This window comes from Natrix helvetica (assembly GCF_964273705.1).
Source record: "Natrix helvetica genome assembly, chromosome: 7".
Taxonomy (NCBI): domain Eukaryota; kingdom Metazoa; phylum Chordata; class Lepidosauria; order Squamata; family Natricidae; genus Natrix; species Natrix helvetica.
This window is the reverse complement of record NC_138558.1, coordinates 62,860,152-62,875,573: the sequence shown is the minus strand read 5'-3', so window position 1 is coordinate 62,875,573 and position 15,422 is coordinate 62,860,152. Positions and strand designations below refer to the sequence as shown.

Here is a 15,422-nt window from a genome sequence, read left to right as displayed (position 1 = left end):
GCGACACATTTCAAAAATAATTTGGAGGAGATTTAAGGGGGAAAAAAGGATCATCAGCAGGTTTTCTATCCGCTACCGTGTTTCCCTGAAAATAAGAGAGGGTCTTATTTTATTTTGACCCCCAAAATAAGTGCTTGACCTTATTTTTGGGGAGGTCTTATTATTTTTTTAGGTGCAGGAGGAAGCAAGCATGGTCACCTCACGGCTGCTGCTGTGTTGCAATATTTTTGGGGAGGGCTTATTTTAGCACATACGCTTAAAAGCCTGATTGGGCTTATTATCCAGGGAGGTCTTATTTTCAGGGAAACAGGGTAGAATGTAGGCCAAGTGGTCCTATTTTGTAACAATACTGTAGGCCTTCAGTTTTAACACTACAGCTGTGACCTTCTGTGACTCCAGGGAATTCTAGGGCTTCTTTCATCACATTACCTATTTGCCTTTCATTGAAAGTGATTCTAGCAAATGGAATGGCTGTGCTTTTGTGGACATCACCAAAACATTTATGTATATGGGTGTATGCATGCAACAAAACATCTGGATGAACAATTCCATCAACCATGTAATCCTAATCCAACCCAGTCATCTGCATATATAATGATCTGCTTTTAGTGCAAACCATTTTTAACTTGGTTGTAAGCAGTACGAGATATATGTATGTATGTATGTATGTATGTATGTATGTATGTATGTATGTATGTATGTGTTTTATATATAAGGGTTATATATATAAGGTTCAAATCCCAGTAAGGGTATGGCTAGCTGATGAGAGCTAATTAGCTCGAAATAGATCTATACTAGTCTCCCTTTATTTATTTATCAGTACAAATACAACATATATATATATATATATATATATATATATATATATATATATATATATATATATATATATATATATGTGTGTGTGTGTGTGTGTGTGTGTGTGTGTGTGTGTGTGTGTGTGTGCGCGCGCACGTGCATGCGCTCTATTTGTGCTGATAAATAAATAAAGGGAGACTAGTATGGATCCATTTCAAGCTATTTAGCTCTCATCAGCTAGCCATACCCTTACTGGGATTCGAACCAGGGCTGTATTGCATATTAGGCCGATGTAATTGCCACTAAGCCACAGGCTCTCTTCCTTATCAGCAAGGCCAGGGAAATAGGTATGTATTTGTGTTGCAATCCCTGGTATGCCCAAATATGGGAGGGAGCTCACTACTCCCTCTTTCTGTCCTTCGGCTCATCACAGAAAACCATCCAGACAGAAACCCATATTTTTATTTTTAATGTTGCCTTTTTATATTTGTGTTGTATTTGTGCTGATAAATAAATAAAGGGAGACTAGTATGGATCCATTTCAAGCTATTTAGCTCTCATCAGCTAGCCATACCCTTACTGGAATTCAAACCAGGGCTGTATTGCGCGCGCACGCGCGCACGCGCACGCACACACACACACACACAAACACACACACACACTGCATAAGGGACTTCTATTGTTTTTCATTTAAAAGAATTTTATCTGCATGAAGGCATAAGTCTACATGCTTTGCCATGACTTAGCACTAACCAACTTGTTCTGCAAGAAGAAGATCCTTAATTAAAGGTTATTAAAGGAATCTAAAACACGGCTGCCATTCATTTGGCTTGGTTTGAGTTGATTATTGAGTTCCTATGCCTCAATAATGAATGTTTATGTTAGAGGACCCGTGTATAAGGAGTTTGTGTTAATTTCCTTATTGAAGATATGTGCAGTTCCTGCAAGGCTATTTCTGTGAACCAAAAAGTAAAGCGACTACTTTGGATTGTTCAATACAGTAATTTTTTTTTAAAATAATGCCACAATTTTACGTCTCATTCACATTTTAGAAAAAAATGGTACTTATATTCATAAAAAAGCCAACTATTGTACAAATTTTATATAACGTAGTCTTTTTTCAAAGGATATTGGCTATTCTTAAATTTCATTATTTTTAACATGCTTAAATTTCAGTTTTAACATACTTCCAGCCTCCTCTCTCTACTTGGAAAATAGGTTCCAGGTAAAATAATGGATCTTAAAATAGTTCCATTAATCATATCTAGTAGATTAAGCCCCATGATTTTTATGTCCTCCTGGTCCAAAATGTTGTTTCTAATTATCCTGAAATGTTTTTTCTTCTTCTTAAACAGTTATTCCTTGAAGTCCTGGATACCAAAAATAAAACTGACATAGAACATTTATTTAAACTGGATTCAGAGGGAAAGGAAAAACATTTGGCATGGAGAGATCAGAATTTCTGGCAGCTTATCACGAATACTTGTCTGGTGTTTTCATCATATATATCCATGCAATTCTTAGAAGACTGGGTTAGCTCCAAGTATCGAATATTGCATTTATTAATAATTAAAAGTTGTGTCTTTAAAATTTAAAATAAAAATAAAAAGGGATAAAATTGGTAGTAGGATTTTTTAAAATTCAGTGCATGTCAGTGAATTACATAGCAGCTGTCCAGATGAAGTCAGAGACGCAGACATAAACTTGTAGTTTATATGTAAATATAAATATATTTAACACTCAAATTTACAGCAGTCTTTGTCATCATCCAGAAAAGGAAAAATCCAAGGTAGTCAGGAACAGAGGAACATCATGAGATAAATTAAACAATATACAGAACACACAGAAGGAAAAAGAAGGAAAAAACTAATCAACTACAACTGTGTGTTCTGGCTTATTATACACAATTTACTGTTCCAGCTATTACATTCAATATCCTAACAGAATATCAACAGCCACCGAAATACAGATGATACAACATTCCAGAAAGCAAGGATGATCTGGAGTGGCTAATTCTGAAAGTCAAAGATGAAAGTGAAAAATTTGGTTACACTTTAACTTCAAGGAAAGAGAGATAATGGCAGCTGCAAAGAACACACAGGTTAGAATGGAGATCTACAATGAGACCATTGGAACAGTAAAGACAAGAAACAATGGATGGAAACTAATCAAGGAGAGTAGCAACCTGAAATTAAGGAGAAAACCTCTTAACAATTGGAACAATCAGCCAGTGGAACAGCTTGTCTTCAGAAGTTGTGGGTGCTTCATCACTGGAGGTTTTTAAGAAAGGACTGGACAGCCACTTGTCTGAAATGGTATACGGTCTCCTGCCTTAGCAGTGGGTTGGACTAGAAGACTGCCAGCTATTCTAATTCTACTGTATTTTTTGGAGTATAAGACGCACCGGAGTATAAGACGCACCAAAGTTTTGAAGAGGCAAATTAAAAAAAAACATTTTTGCACTCTGCAAATCGCCCCAAAATGGCCCATTTTTTTGCAAAAACGGGCCCGTTTCCCACCCAAAAGGCATGAATAGCCTTTAGGGGGCTTGCAGAGTGCTCCCGGGGGATGTCCGCCCCCCAAATGAGCAAAAAATGCCCTGTTTTTCGCAAAAACGGGACTGTATTTTTGTCAAAAAAATTTGCATGTATAGCTTTTAGGAGGCTTATAGAGTACTCCTGGGGGCTGGGGGGGGCAAAATTGAATAAAAAAATAGCCCGTTTTTCACTCATTTCTGCCTTCCCCAGCCCCCAGGAGCTCTCTGAAAGCCTCATACAGATCTGCAGCACCATTTTGGTAAGGGTGTGAGGTTTCGGGAGGCAAAAAATGCTGTATTCAGTGTATAAGACGCACCCAGATTTTCAGCCTCCTTTTTGAAGGAAAAAGGTACATCTTATACTCTGAAAAATATGGTAATTAATTCATCTTCCTGGACTCTAAAATCAACCAAAGTGGTGACTACAGTCCTGAGATCAGAAGGCATATATTGCTTGGAAGAATTGCAATGTCCTGCATGAATAACATCTGGAAGATAAAGGCATCATTTTCACAACCAAGCCAGTAGTAGGTTGCTGCCGGTTCGGCCCGGTTCGGCTGAACCGGTAGTGGCAGTGGTGGGAGGCGCCGTGCAACTACCTGGACGCTTCTGTGCATGCACAGAAGCATTGCATGCGCGCACAAGCACAAGCGAGCTGGTAGAAAACTGATTAGCAACCCATCACTGAACCAAACACAGGCTAGTTAAAACAATATTTTTTCCAACTTCTACTTATGGCTATGAAACTTGGACTTTGAAAAAGGCAGACAGGAGAAGGGTGAAACCCCGTTGAACTGTGGAAATGGAGGCGACTATTATGCCTCCCATCCATAATAACAAAGAAGTCCTAGACTGAACCTCACCAAAAAATCACTTGAAGCCAAGATCACCAAACAGGCTGTCCTACTTTGGTCATGTCAAGAGAGTTGATTCACTCAAAAAGTCAATCATGCTCGGAGTGATCATTGGGCAAAGGAGAAGGGGCTTTCCTAGTATCTGCTGTCTGGAAAATATAAAGGATGACATTGAGATGACTATGGCGGATCTGAAGGAGCCAATGAGAGGCAGAGGGGCATGGAAAGTGTTGATCCAAGAGTGACCAAGGGCAAACACAACTGCGTAGTTAATGACAAAAAGTAGGACCTGGACAGCAACTTTATTTTCTGTTGTTGTGAGAAACGGGGAAAAAATCCATATAGAACTCTTTAATATCAATCAAGAAAGAATTATCTTAGGAATTCTTGGCCAATGGCATCTTTGTGCCAAGCTTTCTTAGATCCAAGGAGTGGGGGGGAGGGGGGAAGTGAGATACAGACTTATCAAACAAATTGGTTTTCATTTTTGTAGAGGAAAGGGAAAAGCATGTCCTTATGGCTTTGTTAACATGTTTAAGTTGTGTAAAGAAATACACAATTGAAAATAAAAGGACATAAAAGGAAAATAGGAATCAGAAATGGTGTTAATGCCTGAATCTCAAAGGTAAATGCAATCAATATGAATTGTTTCAGTAGGACTTCATGTAAACTTACTTATAACCCTATTATTTTTCTCTAGCTGAGAAAATTAAAGTGTAAACAAGCAGATTCCACCATAAAGGTTTCTTTAGAAGGTATCTTTCTAATGGGGACGGTTTCCTCTTGAATAATGCTGCAAGGGTGTTAGGGGCCTCCAATTGTCCCACTATTTGATTTCTACTTGTTAAAATATAAATTACATTCACTATTCCACAACTATGCTGATTTACTCAGCATTCTTAACTCTCAGTGCCTTGTGCTTTTATATACAAGGAAAGCAAGTTACATATTTTGGAATTATTTTTTTCAAAGAAGAGGGTTTCTGTAACTGAAAACACACCTATACTTCTCCTGTGCAGGCTTTATTTCAGTTTCTATCAGCAAGAGAGTATGTATATCATTGAAAAAGATAGCATTGTGATACTCCAGACACAAATCTTTGGCAATAAATATAGCCAATGTACTTTCTCCCCCCCCCCCAATAACCTTCTTACAATTGCTATTTATCTGAATTATGCATTTAAATGGAGAAATACACAACATTTGCAAGGCATGTAATAGATGAGTGACTTTTAAAATACTGTCAAGCCTGTTGTTAACTCAGGTCTCCTTAAAATAAAAGTATTGTGACTTTTTGGTGGAAGCATATAATTTCCATGATTTGATCATCCAAAATAAAAGTATAGGCACAATGAAACCCTGAGATTATAGAGAGAAAATGTTATTGGAGAATCCCAAAGGAATATGAACTCTCAAGGTGTCAAGAAACTGGAAAATGCACAACACGTTGGGGAGCGAACAAAGAGAAAGAAAGAAAATCAGTTCACTTTATGAAAATGCAAAATCATTCCAAATAGGTGCTCATGGTTTTATGTCCTTTGAGAGGGCAGCAACCAGGGACGTGCGGTCAGGGGAGGCAGGGGAGGCAGAGCCTCACCGCTCTCATCATGAAAATAAAAAAAAGGGAAAAGAGAAAAGGTGTTGAGGAGCCTTCTGCACATGTGGTCCAGGAATGGGACCATGTGTGCAGGAGGCTCCTCTAGCCTCAGCCTCCCTCCTGCACACATGGTCCCATTCCCCGCCTTCCTGAGTCAACATGAAGGGGACCGCGGAGCATGAGCTGCGGTCCCGTGGAACGCGCTCCGTGGTCCCCTTCATGTTGACTCAGGAGTCAGGAAGGCGGGGAATGGGACCACGTGTGCAGGAGGCTGAGGCAGCTTCAGCCTCCTGCACATGTGGTTCCATTCCCCACCTTCCCCTTCATGTTGACTCAGGAAGGCGGGGAATGGGACCACGTGTGCAGGAGGCTGAAGCTGCCTCAGCCTCCTGCACACGTGGTCCCATTCCCCGCCTTCCTGAGTCATCATGAAGGGGACCGCGGCTCGCGCTGATGACGTCACCAGCCTCACCAGCCATAAACCTCACCGCACATCACTGGCAGCACCAATATGGGAAACATCATTATAACTACTAATGCCTTCAAAATTTATTGAGCAAGCACAGAAGTTTTAAAATATTGAATACAAATAAAGGAAGGATCATGTTTTTAATATGATTCTTAAGCAATGTGCAAAACAACAATAATGATGACCAGAAATTATTATAAGATTGAGATCATAATGGTGCTCCAAATAGAAACATAATGCATTCAAACATTATTTATTCAACATCCAATTATTTCCACATATTTATTACTCCTGTTTGAAAGAGAAGCTTCTCTAAATAACAGAACCCCTAAAATTCAGGATGCTGAGACAGATTGTACAGTTAATACATGCACATTAGAACTGAGGTGGCACAGTGGTTAGAGTGCAGAACTGCAGGCTACTTTGGCTGACTACTGGCTGGCTGCCTGCAATTTGGCAGTTCAAATCTCACCAGGCTCAAGGTTGACTCAGCCTTCCATCCTTCCGAGGTGGGTAAAATGACGACACAGGTTGTTGGGGGCAATAGGCTGACTCTGTAAAGCACTGTGAAGCGGTATATAAGTCTAAGTGCTATTGCTATTCCATGGCAATTGTGTAACAAGGTTGATGCATCAAAGTTCAAGTATTTCCTGGTCTAAAAGGTAACACAAGGTGCCTCTGGGAATCTGGGTATATATTGTTCTGACTAAATGAAAGAGTTCTATCTGTGTCAAGGTATAAGGTTCTCATTGGTCAAGTATGCAGTCTTGAGTATTTAAGAATGTCATTCAGCACATTTATGTTGTATTTTCAAAAGAAGCAAAGTCTTTTTTACAACCTCTCTCGCCTTACAGAATGACTGCTTCAGTGTATGTGCTTTTATGTGTATGTATCTAGCTCAGGAGCCTCAAACTCAAGGCCCAGGGGCTGGATTCGGCCTGCAGGGTGCTTAGATCCGGCTTAGCTGGAAACAGTGAAGGACTGGCCTGGGGTGTTTCTGCCAGCGAAAACAGAGCTCTGCTTTGGCTGGCAGAGGGTTGCAGGAGGCTACCCCAGCTGAAAACGGAGCTCTGGAGTCAGTTGGCAGAGTGCTCGGGCCACCAGAGGCGCCTTGACACGAGCTGGCCACCACCCTCGGCCATGCCCACTCCCCCCGAGGTCAAACCCAACCTTGATGCAGCCCTCAATGAAAAGGTGTTTGAAACCCCTGATCTAGCTCATATGCCTGCTCTTTAATGTGTAGCATTTGTGTGACTCTTATAAGATTTAAGGAGCTTTAAACTGAATTCTATGAAGCTGTAAAAACTAGGCGCCTCTGTGCATGTATTCTGGGGAGAACTTCATAGCCTTAATGCTTTCTAGGTTATCACAATGTACTTCATATAATTTTATTTTATTGAAACACCCCCAGCGTCATCCTCTACCCACAAGAGTTGTAGTTATTATAATGTTCTGTCTTTGTTCAACATTATTTCACATGGATTGTGATTATTAATGGGAGTGTCAATATTTCTTTAATAAACAATGGGAAAAAGTCAAATGACATGGCTTGGAGAAATTTGAAAGACCTGACAAGAAGCTCATTGACAATCTGGTTGTAGTCTGCTATTGGCTAATCAATTGTTCTTTCATAGGAAAATAACAATAACATAGGAAAATAAGAAGCTGCCTGATATTGCATACAAGCAGATACATAAACTGTATTTATCTTGGTGCAGAAAGTTGACTCTGATGGGTCTTCAGAGTTTCAGGCATAGCAACAGAACTTAGACTTACATACTGCTCCATAGTGCTTCACAGCCCTCTCTAAGTCTTCTCTGAACAGTCAGCATATTGCCCCCAACAATCTGGGTCCTCATAAGATCCAGCAAAAATAGAATGCTGGTAGCCAGTGGTCTTGAAAACAGATGAGTGATCTACCCTGATTCTAAGGATGTCTGAGGTTAAATATCTCTGTTCATGCAGCAGTTATCTGTCCACCTCAGTTTCTTTAGCTGTTACTCAAAAACTCCTGCTACTTCTATCTCCTGACCTTTGCTATCCTTCAAACATGTGTTCCAGTTTCTTTACAACCTCTGTTCCACTTCCACATGAAAGCTGCTCACTCAGCACAGCAGATCCATTGTGGCTACGTATTTTCTGACAAAGATGAATTTGAGCAGATGTTTGCATGTTTCACTGGTGAGGTTTTAGAAACTTAAACACTCACACATGGGCAATTCGACAGAAGTAACTGGCAAAGATAGCATACAAAGAAACTCAATGTGATATTGTAGATAGCATCAGGCTACTATCATGGACACCTCAGTTCAAATGTCTACACTGCCAAAAAGCTCATTCACTGACCTTGGGTGAGCTGCTAACACCCACCTAATCTATTTCATGGGTTGCTGAAAAGATAAATGGAAGCGTAAATGACACCCCTAAAATCTGTGGAGAAAGGCCAGGATAATGTAGAATAAAACTAGTGGCTGGTAACAGAAAGGGCTTTTTATGTAGATGTATTTATTAAATTTGTTTTAAATAAATAAATAAAATGGAGAGTTCTTTCTATGTAAATACCATTTAAACATAAACAAATTCCTCCTTTTGTATTACCCGTGCTTTGTGACGAAACTATGTGATCAGGTTATGCAGGAGAAATTCAGTTCACAATCCATTGGCTCAGTGGTGGTCAGTGATTCAAACACATAAGGGAATATTGCGCCCGCCACCTTGAGTCCGAAGCAGTTCCATAGGTGGATGGTGTAGACGTTTTGGTGAGGTACTGACGCTTAGTACTGCAAGGAGCCCCAAACTGCTCCTGAGTGAAGGAGTAGAATGTCTGTCAGTTTGAACTGAGGTAATGGAATGTGAGGCAACTGGCAGATGGAACAGAGTTCTTTTCAGGTGGGGAGGGGGAGTAGAAAGAAACTCCTTAGCATCACAGCATGTTAATTACTATATAAGAATTACTAAGGATCTGAAGGTCATTTAGAAAAATCCTTTCTTAGCGAGCACCTAGAAGCCAAGAGGAACATACATGTCAAATTTCAAGTTTGTAGGCTTTACGGTTCCAGAGATTTTGTGATAAGTGAGTGGTACTTGGCTTTTATCTATATGGATTCAGGAATATTGATACAATGCTTCCAAATAGATTACATTGGCTAAATTAAATTATATTTATAGAATTGAAGTCAGAGAAGGAAAAAAAGGAAAACAAACATGTTCAAGTTCACAATATATGCAAAGCGCCTCATTCTATCAAAACACGTCCATGGAATCAATAACCTTACTTATTTAAGTAATTAGAAACAAGGTCAGTAATGTGTGAATACTCCAATAATACATAAACTTTGGTGAAATTTGTCTATGAAGATTCTCAGTCATCCAAGTCATGGTTGTCCCAAAGGTGCTTTTTCAAGAGGCAACCTGGACTTGCTTGGGTTTTTTCTTTTGAAGATGTTTTGCTTCTCATCCAAGACGCTTCTTGCTAAAGCATTGCATCAAAGCCATTCATCATTGATGAATAAATATCCAGGGCACACAAGGCAATTCTGTATTTGTCTGCTGCTTGCAGAGATCAATCCTGCCCAACATACAATGGTGCCAAGCTCTGTGCAGTAGCACTTAAAATGCATCAGATGATGACTAGTGCATCAATCTAGCCTTAATGAGTATTTAAATAATTAAGGGGTTTGTATTGTGATAGTCATATGTTAACTCTCGTTTTGGTATCTATCTTGCATTTTTTAACTCCTCCTAATGGATCTTTAAATGTTTTTGTTCTATCATCTATCCTAATCTAATCTAATCTAATCTAATCTAATCTAATCTGCCTACCTACCTACCTACCTATCTATCTATCTATCTATCTATCTATCTATCTATCTATCTATCTATCATCTATTATATGTGTCTGTGTGTGTTTCATTTTTTAAAGGGCGGGCGGGCGGGCAGGCACGCAGGCAGCTAGACAATGATAGATAGATGATAGATAGATGATAGATATAGAGACTGTAGATGATAGATGATAGATGATAGACAGATAGATAGAATATAGATATAGATGATAATTTTACTACTTTGCACCATTGATCAACCTGCAGCTGATACCATCCTCCCCAAAAATGTAAAATATGGCATATGGCTGCCAAAACATAACCCTCTCTTAGCCAAGGCTTTCTCATACCTATTCTCAGACTCCTCAGTAAAGATAATTTGTTGAACACTTTTGGCAGAAAGATGTAATAAATAAATGACATCTTGGTATGTGTAAGGAGTCATGGATTTAACAGCAGAGGCAAAATTTGCATGTTACTACAGCCCAATACTTTGCAGTAGAAATGTGACAACGTTCAAGTTTGCTTTACAAATGAAGGAGAGGAATCCAAGATAATACAAAGCAACTTAGAACTGAGGAGAAATTTCCTGACAGTTAGAACAATTAATCAGTGGAAGCATTTATATATGTACGTGCATATATGTGTATGTGTATGTGTATATTCTATACTGCAGTTGTTGAATGAGTAACATAGTTGTTAGGTGAATCTTGCTTCTCCATTGGCTTGTCAGAAAGTCACAAAAGGAGATCACATGACCCCAGGACAATGCAATTGTTATGTACATATACATGTATGTTTATGTTTGTGTGTGTGTCTTTTATATATCTGTATATTTTCTCTCTGCATGTACATATGTACATACAGATAGCCCTCAACTTACAATTCATTTAGTGACTTTTCATAGTTACAATGGCATTGAAAAAAGTGACATGATCATTTTTCACACTTAGGACCAGCATTCATTCCCAGGGCCACAAAGTTCAGATACTTGGAAATATTTATGAAGATTGCAGTGTCCTGGAGTTCTGTGGTCTCCTTTTGTGGCTTTCTGACAAGCAAAGTCAACAGAGAAGCAATTTAACATCTGCAGTCATCTATTTAAATAACTGTGGCAAGAAAGGTGATAAAATGGGGCAAAACTCACTTAACAAATGTCTCACTTAATTTTGATCTCAATTATGGTCATAAGTCAAGGACTACCTGAATATACATATATGCCTTTATACATTTGTACCCTCACTTTCCCTGAAAATAAGACTTCCTCAGATAATAAATGAATTTTGTGATTGAGTTGGAAATACATTTAAAAGGTCCGCTATGAAATAAATGAGTTTCAAAAGTAGTCAGGTAAACCAAGCAACAAAATAATATCATGCATCTATGAGAATGAGATAGTGGCTGATGGTAAGAGATTAAAAAAATTGTAATGCTAAGTATTTCTTTCCATCCAGAAGGCCCATCTTCCACTCCTTTCTTTGCCCTTCCCGATACTGCAACTGGGACTTGAGTTCATTACTGCATCTACCACCCCTTTTCCCTCATTTTGCATAACGTTTTGTTTCTGATTTTAGTCTTACAGGGCAGAAGCATATTAGGAATGGATTTTCATGGAGAATCAGAAACAAATAGGCTCAAACTAGCTCATCCTTCCTGGGGAAATGAAATTTGTTCCAAATTACCTCCATTTATTTGTATTTTTTTCTTCATGATATATACGCAGGAAATTGAATGACGGAAATATGGATTCCCCTGATGGTAGTGATTTCAGATTTGGATTCTTAGTATAATACAGCCTTTATTGTCATTGTACATCATGTATACAACAAAATTGGTTTTAGCCTCACTGGTGCAATCCATGACAACAAATACAAACAACATGAATAGTATAAAGAATAATCATTTTTGGTGATTATTATGAATAGTCCACCTTTGGTCTGTTTTATCATTTCAATACTATTGTGTTTGTCTGACTTGTAGAATAAACCTTCATGCTGCTCGTTGTTGTATTAAGGGACTTCCATATATTTCGATCCCAGATCTTATACCAAAGATACTGGTATATTGTATATGTGTTTGACTTTTATTATATACTTAAAATGTCAAAGGATTGAAGAATAGTCCGTTGAATCAAGCTGTAGACCAAATTTACCGACTTCAATAACAATTAATTTCTTTCACTGAAATCAATAGGATTTAGAAATATTTAACTTTAGCTGCCATTTAAAATAAGTGTTCTTATATTTATGGCATTCTTTTGTTTCTTAATGTGCTTCATGGCGGTATATTTTAATAGACGTCTTTAATATCTTTACAATATTCTTCTAAAAGTAGTTCATCTAATCCACAATTGAGGGGATCTTTCAATATGAGTATTCCCAATCTCAGCCACAAAATGTTACCATTTCTTGAATGCAAAACAATGCCTTATTTTTCTTTTCTCTTTATACTGAAAATTGAAACTTTAGAAAATGGGACTAACTATACAGCTCTGTTACAGTTCTTGACTTTTACTTAATGCTTCTATTTGAATGTCACTGTAATTCCAACTGCAAGTTAATAAGATCTATTTACAGTTATAAATATATGTTTTCTACATCATATTGACAATTTTAATCTCCAAAATATAAATATCTGAGACCTTTGCCCCAGCTAAAAGCAACTGGCTGAAAAACATAGAGAGACTTTAAATTAAGAATGGGTATCTATTACTTTAAAGATGATTGAAATGAAGGTATCCATTAGGAATGTAAAAAAAAAAAGTCTGCTCATTCAATTAACTCCTCACCCTGAAGAGCAGAGATTATTCCATTTGTCACTTTACTGATTAGCTGGGTTTTGCAAATGCTGCTATGCCATTAGCTTATTAAACTTAACTCATTTAGTTTATTAGAAAGATTCTGGGTGCTCAATCCATTACTCGAGAATCAAAATAATATTTTTTTAAACATCTCCAACTAAAATTATGAAAAGGTTACCCAGTTGAAAATTACATACAAGTTACATAATCTTCACTGATATTTGGAATAAGCAGTTTTGAAGAATAGCTCACAAACCCAAACCTTTTGTTTCAAATGAGAGAGAGAGAGAGAGAGAGAGAGAGAGAGAGAGAGAGAGAGAGAGAGAGAGAGAGAGAGAGAGAGAGAGAGAGAGAGAGAGAGAGAGAGAGAGAGAGAGAGAATAAAAGTAGTTGAAATTATTAACTCTGTATTTATGAATGCCCAACTTGTTTCTTGTGGTAAATTATTTTCCATTAAATTAGAAAAACCATCAATTTATCCACAATCAGATGTTTATCTATAAAAGTGAGCTCCTCTAGTTCATTCCATTTCTTTCTACTTCACTACACAGTTAAGTGACTGCTCATGACAGTTTATATATCTTTCAACAAACATTGCTTAGATTTCAACCTTTTATTATCAGTATGTATGAAGTAGGAAGATGGTTTTCTTACCTTGGTTCTAGCAGTGCTGGTTTCTGACTGAATGCAATTATTTTTCCTCACAAGCCAGCCAACTCTTGAGAAGTAATCCTGTTATTGTATATAGCAACTGCAAGGGGTGGGACTGAAGGCAGATAATGAATTCACCAGGAAATCCTTCATTTCAAAGAACTGCTCTTAACAGAAAAGGTAACCACACTGTAGCTCTTGATGCCAATATTTGAATTTCAGGCACAAAAGCTCTGCGCATACACACCTATACAAATTGGTTAGAATATTTGAGATAAGAAAAGGAAGCTCTTATTCACACGGTGAGGTTAAAGGAATACTACATTCCTACAGCTACTGTTCTGCATGTCCAAAGCATCTGTCTAATGCATCTTTGATAATTCTACATGACTCAGCCAGTTCATAATATGGATCAATGCCCAAAGACTGGAATTCCTTTTTTAGCTTTTGCTAATTATTTAAATTGTAGAAATAGAATTATATTCGATTATATAGTATTTTTTCTTGGATCCATTCCCAACTGAATCCAAACGAAATTTCATCCCTAAGCAGGCATTAAAGCTTTATGTCAGTGGTAAGGAACGATGGGCCTTTTATGACTTGTGGACTTCAATTCCCAGAATCCCCAAGTCAGCATGGCTGGCTCAGTAATTCTAGGAATTGAAGTCTACAAGTCATAAAAAGACCATGGTTCCCCACCCCTATTTTATGTGCAGAGGAAAATGACTTGTAGCTACAAAACTGTGATCTTTTGCAAATTTATAGCGTTCAGATATGCTATAAATTTCCAGTCACTAGATGTGTACGTGCTTTGGAAAATTATTCAGGATTACTTTGGATCATATAGAAGCACCTCGTTTTAAGTTGAAAGTTAAAACACTCATCTCTTTTTCTCAGCTTCACTTCAGCACAAAATGAAAATACTGCTTTAAGAATTATACTAAGGATGCACTGTTTTAATTATTCATTAATTAAGACAACTACATCGGGTTTTTTTCCCAGATTCAACCAGAACCCTGAAAACAAAGATGTGGCTTCTTTAATAAATAGCTGAGAGATGCTATTCCTGAAATGTTTCTTCCAAATCAGTGGAATAAGCCTACCCATAGACAATAAAAAGGGAATTCATGTAAAACTCACAACTGGAAGCCTGGTTGGTAGACTTGCAAATGAAATGATGATTGTAGATATATTCAACAAAACAGAATTCCAACTCCCCCTGCACATTTTAATATGAAATATACTTAGATGTGTCAGTGCCAAAAAACATCAGCGAAACTGATAAAGATTTTGTCAATGAAGCTAGGCAAACTGCTTTTCTTTCACTATATAATTACAGGTATAATGAGAAATGAAGTAGTGCAAACAGAATTATTATTAGCAATAGCATTAGCGCTTAGACTTATACACAGCTTCAAAGTGCTTTACAGCCCACTCTAAATGGTTTACAGAGTCAGCATATTGCCCCCAACAATCTGGGTCCTCATTTTACTGATCTCGGAAAATGGAAGGCTGAGTCATCCTTGAGCCGGTGAGAATTGAACTGCTGACAGTCAGCAGAATTAGCTTGTAAAACTGCATTCTAACCACTGTGTCACTACAGCTCTATTAATAATTATTATTTATTTACTTATTTTCCCAAAACATGTAACGAGAAAGCAATAAAAGCATTTTAAATGCATCTTCATAACACAATAATAATAAAAAAATAAAACTCGGTTCATTTTGAAAATTCTAGGCTGGTCTGAAATTATTGTTATCCTATCTCAGGCATATCTTTCTTTGTTATTTAAGGAACCCCAGAAACTTATTTTTTTATTTTATTTACAAACATACAAAATACACACACACAAAATAGATGTACACTACATTTACACAATACAGTACAAACAGGAA

The 15,422-nt window shown here is 37.7% G+C and overlaps 1 protein-coding gene across 2 annotated transcripts in view; it reads right to left on the bottom strand.

Moving 5' to 3' along the window:
* Positions 1–14,043, bottom strand: part of DLC1 (DLC1 Rho GTPase activating protein) — a 353,596-nt gene extending 339,553 nt beyond the window's left edge. Inside the window, exon 1 of one of the 2 annotated variants that reach the window (XM_081959778.1) lies at positions 13,530–14,043. The gene's annotated coding sequence lies outside the window, so the exon portion shown is untranslated. The remainder of the gene's footprint in view (positions 1–13,529) is intronic. The other variant, XM_081959779.1, reaches the window with a different exon arrangement.
* Between the last annotated feature and the right edge of the window lie 1,379 nt (positions 14,044–15,422).